The sequence below is a fragment of the Tachysurus vachellii genome, chromosome 9 (genome assembly GCF_030014155.1).
Source record: "Tachysurus vachellii isolate PV-2020 chromosome 9, HZAU_Pvac_v1, whole genome shotgun sequence".
Lineage (NCBI taxonomy): Eukaryota > Metazoa > Chordata > Actinopteri > Siluriformes > Bagridae > Tachysurus > Tachysurus vachellii.
The window spans coordinates 20,048,681-20,055,967 of record NC_083468.1 but is presented as its reverse complement, the minus strand read 5'-3'; the positions used below and the strand labels follow the sequence as shown (position 1 = coordinate 20,055,967).

The following is a 7,287-nucleotide window of genomic DNA, read 5'->3' as shown; positions in this document are numbered from 1 at the left end:
TTAAGGCTCTGGGTTGTTGATTGAAAGATTGGGTTTCAAGCCCCAGCTGCCAAGCTGCCACTGCTGGGCCCTTAAGCAAGGCCCTTAACCTTCCCTGCTCCAGGGGTGCTGTATCATAGCTGCGTCTGTGCACCAACCACAACCTCCTCAGTTGCTGATATGCAAAGAAAAGTATTCCAATGTGCTGTAAAGCATATGTGGCTATAATAAAGGCTTCCATGCCTCAATTTATAAGTAAATATGAAATATATTGAGGAAATTCTATATATTTCTGCCCAGACAACATTTCATATTCTGATTTGTATATCTGTTCTGTGTAAATCACAACTGTAAAGCTGTTTTTTTATTCTTTATTGTAGGGTAAAAGAAAGATGCATAAAATATTGATATTGATGAAACATAATGACATCAGTCATTATTTCCTGACAACACATTTCCTGAGTTTTACCTGCATCTTTATTTAAAACATTTTGTGTTATTACATTTAAATCGTTTTATTATTGTGTGTGTGTGGGTGTGGGTGTGTGTGAGAGAAGGTCTAATGCATTGTAATTTTTATCACGTTGCTCACCCTCACTACCATGGATTACAAGTGAAAGCAATAAAAAGTCAAGTGATTAGTCAGCATTTTCCTTCATTTCCTATCAGTATTTTAAAGGCTTAATGGCAAGTGCATGTTTTTAATGTCATGGTCTATTTAAATACATACACTTGCTCTTAAGCCTTTAAAATTGCTGTACCCTATTGAACTCCAACACCACTATGTTTACACACAAGGTAAACCATGGAGCAAGACATGACTTGACTTTATAATATTCTGAAAGAAAACCTAGAAACTCAACTTGGAGAATTTTCCCACCATTAATATTAAGTCATCTTTCCAAATGAAGAGGTTGATTTTGACCATAATGTCCAGAAAGGGTTTTCTGTTGGCGAGTTCATACTGTAGACTTATGAGATTAATTAAATCAATAATATTGATTTATATTGATTAATATTAAATCAAGCCAATTGAACATGTGGTCTAATTTTGAAGATGTTCTGGGCAATTCTTTAATGAATATTACAGTCCTGATAGAAGACAATGGACTTAGTTCATTGTCTTATTGACTGCGGTTGGCTCTACATTGACTGACTTAGCACTGTCTGGAGACTTAAATGTGGCATATGCTGACAGGCTAATTTAGAGTCAGTTGTCCATAGTCTATAACTTATATTATGGTCCTAATGGATGCCTACAGACATTGGATACTTTATTAGTAGCCTGACTTGGTCATAATAAGTCTTCTTTAGTCATTCAGTGTAGATACTGAGACTTTCAATTTACCATTAATAATAATCCATTTACCAAAGTACATTTGGTAGCCCAAAGCCAATAACTCTTGATGGAAGGCTGTAGAATTCCCCTGGACACTAATACTAAGTGCAGTTTTCCAGGCTGCCTGTGCTTCAGTTTCGAATATGCTACTGTATTTCTCCACAAACGAGCCATTGGTTGCCTCTTTGGTTGGCGAGCATAAAGGCTGGTCACTGATCTTACATTAAACCAGTGTGGTGAATTGCAGTAAGTCCATTCTGTCCAGAGTGACAGCCTTCGACTTTCACAGTTCAGGGCAGGCAGTGTGCCGTAAGAATAGTATTTTTTTTTTTTTTTTATTTGAAAGGTCAAACACTTATATGTTTTCCAGACCAATCATATTATACATGCTAACATATAATGCAAGCGGAAGACCGGCAGTTCATTGAGATGCACAGGGAATGGGAATGCAAAGGTATTGTGTTCAAATACAGTTACACAAATGAGGTGCATTATACTTCTTATTTATTGATTTATTCAGAGTTTAAATGGAATACAAATGATTATTATTTTATTTACATATAAATATAAATAAATAATAAATAAATAAATATAAATATTGTGGGCAGGTACAAACAAAATAATAACTGAGTTATAAAATAGAGGCAGTGTTGGTACTTCTGCTGTATTCCACTACTTTATAATGGCAGGATAGCAGTAGGGTTCATATCCTACTGTTTTAAGCAATGGGGACCATGGTGACTTAGTAGGTAGATCTTTTGCTACACACCTTAGGGTTGGGAGCTTGATGCCTTTACCGTATTGCTGTGCTGTGGGGGTTTCCTCTGGATACTCCAGTTTCCTCCGTCAGCCTACAGACATGTGTTGTCTCCTGATTCACATCTTTTAAATGTGTGTGCATTTACTACTGTATGCAGAATATCTGCAATAGTAAACACATACAAATAGCTACAGCCCTGCGTCTCGACTTGATAAATCAGCTCGGCAAAGCAATACCATGCAAACGGATTCACAGGTCACCGGTGGCTACAGAGACACCCGTTATTGGAGTACAATGCTGTTGAATACAGTACATGACCCTGTGTGTGTGTGTGTGTGTGTTTGTACACGTGTGTGGGGGTGGATTTATGTGTGCCGGTTGAGGCATGTTGCTCTGACCTGTGGAGAGAAATAATGATCATCTGCAGGAAGAAAGATGCTTATTTTTTCATCATAAATGCCACTCACAAACATACACACACGCACTCACTCCTATGTCTTGTCCTAGTTACCCTAGTCGCATTTCCAAGCAGCTATTCTCCTTGTAATTGTGTTACTGGTTTTGAATTTGCTTTGTTTATATGTTGCACTTTTGGATTTGACTGTTTGTTGAAAACATGACTTTTGCATCTTCTTTGACTTTGACTTTTAAATTGGTTTTGAATTGCTGGCCTGATTATTTAAATCAAAATCAACCAGCTTTTCTCTATATAGAACAGGCATCTTGAACAGGAAATGGATGACTCGTCCTTTATATTAAAAGATTTATCCTAATAGTCACATTGTATGTTTCTAACCTGGTACATACTGTATGATATGCTGTAATTCATGGTGTAAAATAAGGTGTTATCTCTGACAGTTCTGCAGTTTTATAAAGAAGTCTTTGTGCACTGAGAACAGTAGGTGACCCAGAGAGAAAAAGAAAAGAAAAAGAAAAAATGTGTTGGATGACAAAAGCTTTGTTCTTGTAGATATTTTCTGAAGTTTGTTTGATTGAAAAGTTTCTTCAGATTAAGCAAAGGTGTCTCGCAGCATGCCTTTTATATACTTACTGAATATAGAAATAGGCTGTAACTAAGACAACTACTGTACTGCAACAAAAGAAGTAAAAGTTTTACACTTTTTAAGATAAATTGAAATTAAAATTAAAATAATCTGAACGATTAAAGCTGAATGTCTCATTGCTCTCTCAATGTGTTTATTATATGTTTGGCTTTGGTTTTACAGTATGATTTTAGTTAAGTTTGACTTGAGCTAAGTTCTTTGTCTGACTCGATATTGATTCACTCTTTCCTCATCCACAGAAACAACAGCCAGTGCTTATCTGTGCTAGTCTGCTTATCACAAATGCATTTTTATTGTGTAATTAACTCTCAATAGATAACAAAAAAGAGGAAACAAAAGAAAAAAAACTAACATTGTGTATAATGCTGTTTTCTTTTCCCTTTTAACTTTGAATGTCAGAATCTTTATTTCTTTCTTTATATTTTCGTGCCTATGAACACGAGTCAATCATGTTTACTTCCTGTGAGCAGTCAGAGGTCAGTGTTAGTACATCTGTGGGTTGTGAACATCAAGCTGTTTTCTCTCATGCTGTAGCATTGGAAGACTTTGTGCCAGGAAAGAGTGCCAGCGATGCTGAGGCTGTTTCAGAGGACCTAGAGGTGTGTGTCCAACAGGAAGCGGTGCTGGTTGCCATGGCAAGGCAGGAGAATTGAGAAGGTGGTTAGAGGAAGCACAGAAATGAATAAAACTGAGGTGTGAATGGGAATGAGCCAAGCTTTCTTTTAAATGTGCCATCTCTGTGCTTGAGTGCTGTGCTGGCAGATCCATCTCTATCTCAGCCTTTAGTTATGACAGCCTCTCCTGTCTGACATCTGTCGACTGCCATGTTAAAGGGCTCATCTTTGCATCGCTGAGGCAGCCTAATATCCCCCTCGCTCACTCTTACCCCGAGGTGTGTAATTTCTGCACCGACGAAGTGGCAGGAAAGCCTCATTTTCCTGTTTACAGAGAATGAACAGATATCTCAGAGGATTTTGAAAGCTGCAGGCATCAAAGTATGTTCTGCGGTGTACCTGGTGGGGACTCTGTGTACCCTGCTTCCCTGTCAGAACCAGTGCTTATTACTAATGATTATTTCAGAATTTCATTAACCTTTACACACAGATCAGAACACATTTGTTGCTTTTGTTTCCTGTCAAGATTGGACTTGACAATGCTGTTTTTTTAATGCAGATCTTAACTAGGTGTTCTGCATGTGTGTTCTTATACAGACAGTTACAGTATTTGTAGGAGACAGAAAAAAAGCATATTAGACTGAAGACATTTCATATCTTGACATGAAAACGTATGCATAGAATAGACATACTGACTTGTACCCAGTTTCTACACTCGTCTTTCACTCCTCCAGCCATTGCTTCACAGTGGGTATGTATTCATGTTTGCATATGGAATAGACTCATTCACCATCCTTAACAATCATGGAGTTATGAAATGTTGCTATCGAACTAGACTTGCACAATAATCATATTGACTTTGTAATGACATCCATCAAGCAGAGACGTGATTCGGATCAATCTTACTTGCAAGCTGCTCATTTCCTGTAATATGGAAATGCTCTCTAGAAATAGAGGGGAGAGCCATAATTTCCAGCTAACCGTGTTTGGTTCCTTCCAGCAGCTAGAAAGTTATGAGTTTTAAAGTGGGAAATATCGACTGATAATAATTAGGGCAGTGGAATATTCCATTGAGATTGACTGTCCATTTTTTTTGATGTTTATAAGAGAGCAGGGATCAGAGAGTGAGACAGAGACAGAAAGAATCTCATTGACTGTGACTTCAATGGCTGTGCACTGATAACAAACAGGAGCAGGGCTTCCCATAGGGGAAATACACAAAGCAATTATGGCAGGGGAAAGTTGCCTGGAGAACCTTATTAAAATTTAATAAGCCCAAGGTTCTTTTTTAGCTGTTGTTTTGTGATTGTAGGATTTTTACATTCCCCAGTTCTAAAATAAGTGCAGGTTGTGAGGTGAGGAGAGGCTGCAGATAAAATTGAGAGTGCATTGTGTTTGGATTGGCAATTTCATGTTCTTTTAGTCATTTTGCTCAATGTTTTAAAATCCTCCTCCTTTATTTTGTGTTCTTATGCAATACGCAGAGAATAATTAAACAGTAATGGTGACACATAATGTGAAAGCCATATTTTTACCTGTACTGTAAGTAGATAATATATATTATAGTGAAAATAAAATGCATTTCTAAGAAATTATATGCATTAATTATATATACGACATAATTAAGTAAGGCAATTTGGTGGGAGTATTAAACCTTAATCAAAATAATATTTTTTTTGTTATGTCTCTTGTGTATATTTAAATATATATTTATTTTTAGATGTACATTCTGTGGTGTTCTTGTCCTAAAATGTATTACAGTGAAAGAGCATATTGGTAAAAACCTGTAATTTATTTTACTATATCGTCGCTGTCGGGTGGAAACCTTGTATGTCCAAATTTTGTCAATTTCATATTTTTTCACATATCGATGCTATTGGTCAGTCCCCACGTGGGTCTGTTATTTTTACAAGTTATTAACCAATCTAAAGTCTTGAAAATAGCTTGAGCGCAAATCTTTTAACTCCATTGGACACTTCATCTGTCCACCTCTTCCTCACTCCGCGGGAGAGCTTCACGGCATATTTCTCCTCAAGAAGAGTCGCAATGAATCAACATGTCTTCTGAGGTAAATGTCTTCAAAACACTGGGCTCAAAGAAAAAAAAAATTGACCCCCGCTACTTCTGGTGCTCGTCTGAGGACAGGAATTTATCCACTGCAACACGGACTAAACCCTGTGCATTGCAGATAAGGTACAGCATTTTTTTAATTTCCTGAAAAATAATGGTTTTGGAGATACGAGGATTCCGCCCAACAGCGACGATATGTAATTTATGTTACAACCTTCCCGTATAACAAAATTATTCTATACCTTCTGACCAGTCAGAATTAATAACTCTCCATCACTCTGACAGAATTAGCGTTAATTAGGTTTATTAATATAAGAAGTTCTAGGAATAGACCATGACTGAAGAAATATGAAAAATATTGAAAATTAGAGCATAAAAAATTTGTTAGGATTGTTAGCATTGTTAGGATAGAGGCCCTGAGGCAGATACAGAAGGAGGCGAGGCAGTTTTACTGAGCACACAACAAAAACAGCAGACAAGGTGAGTGTCAAGAAACAGGCACAGGTCGGAAAGTTTGCAAACAACACGAGCTGTGAAACACAAAATCTTCTGAATGTTAATACTGAAGCTAGATCACAACCAGGGAGTCAATAAAAAGTACAATGCTTGGTAATGTAAAGAGAGTAAATTAGCTGAGCATACAGTATGCATTTCTGTGAACTGTGAGTGATAAGTCTGTGTTAGGTATTACGTATTAAATTGGCATGAATTCATGTAATATGTTAACATTAGATTAATCTGTTGTAAAGTAAATCCCCGTTTTTTAGGACAAATAATCCCAAATGGACGTAATGAATTTACTTCAACTCCAAATCTGAATTTTTTACTTGCAGATTTAAAATATAGAACTACAGTAACATGTGAACACTTGATTATGTATGCAATAGATGTGTCTAAAAACTAAGGGAATATTACTTCTGATAAATTATCGGCCTAGTAGGATGCATTGGAATAAAAATTTCAACTTCAGGGTGGTGTGATACGACCTGAAACCGAGCAGAGAGGTTTGGTTCACACTTGTAAATGTAAATGTGTGTAGAAAAGCAGCCAAGTGTGCGGTATTGGTCACATACTCACTGTTTATCCCATTTTCATCCAAAAAACATAAAAATGACACTCAGTAGATGGTATGAAAGAGCCAAACACTCTCAGTGTATTGGGTTTCCAAGTCAGACTATAAAAAGTTTTATGCGCAGTATTGTTAAACAGAATAATGAGTGTCATCTCTCATAAAACTCTCCACCTCCATCGTGATTACTGTCATAGACTTTGTCTCGAATTGTTAACTCTGACCTTACAATCACAAGTATTTACTAATCTAGAAAATGACTGGTTTGCAAAACAGTTTGAAAGTTTTAAGGCAAAAATTTAAACACAAATGCTAATAGGAAAAGCCATTGAGATTAGAACTTAACGGTGCAAAATAACGGTCTAGAAAAGTAAAATTTAAGACATAGTGCT

General features: G+C 36.7%; 1 protein-coding gene across 1 annotated transcript in view; it reads left to right on the top strand.

The window, feature by feature from the left end:
* cdh13 (cadherin 13, H-cadherin (heart)) overlaps window positions 1-7,287 on the top strand; it is a 333,227-nt gene that overhangs the window by 92,060 nt on the left and 233,880 nt on the right. The window lies entirely within an intron of this gene.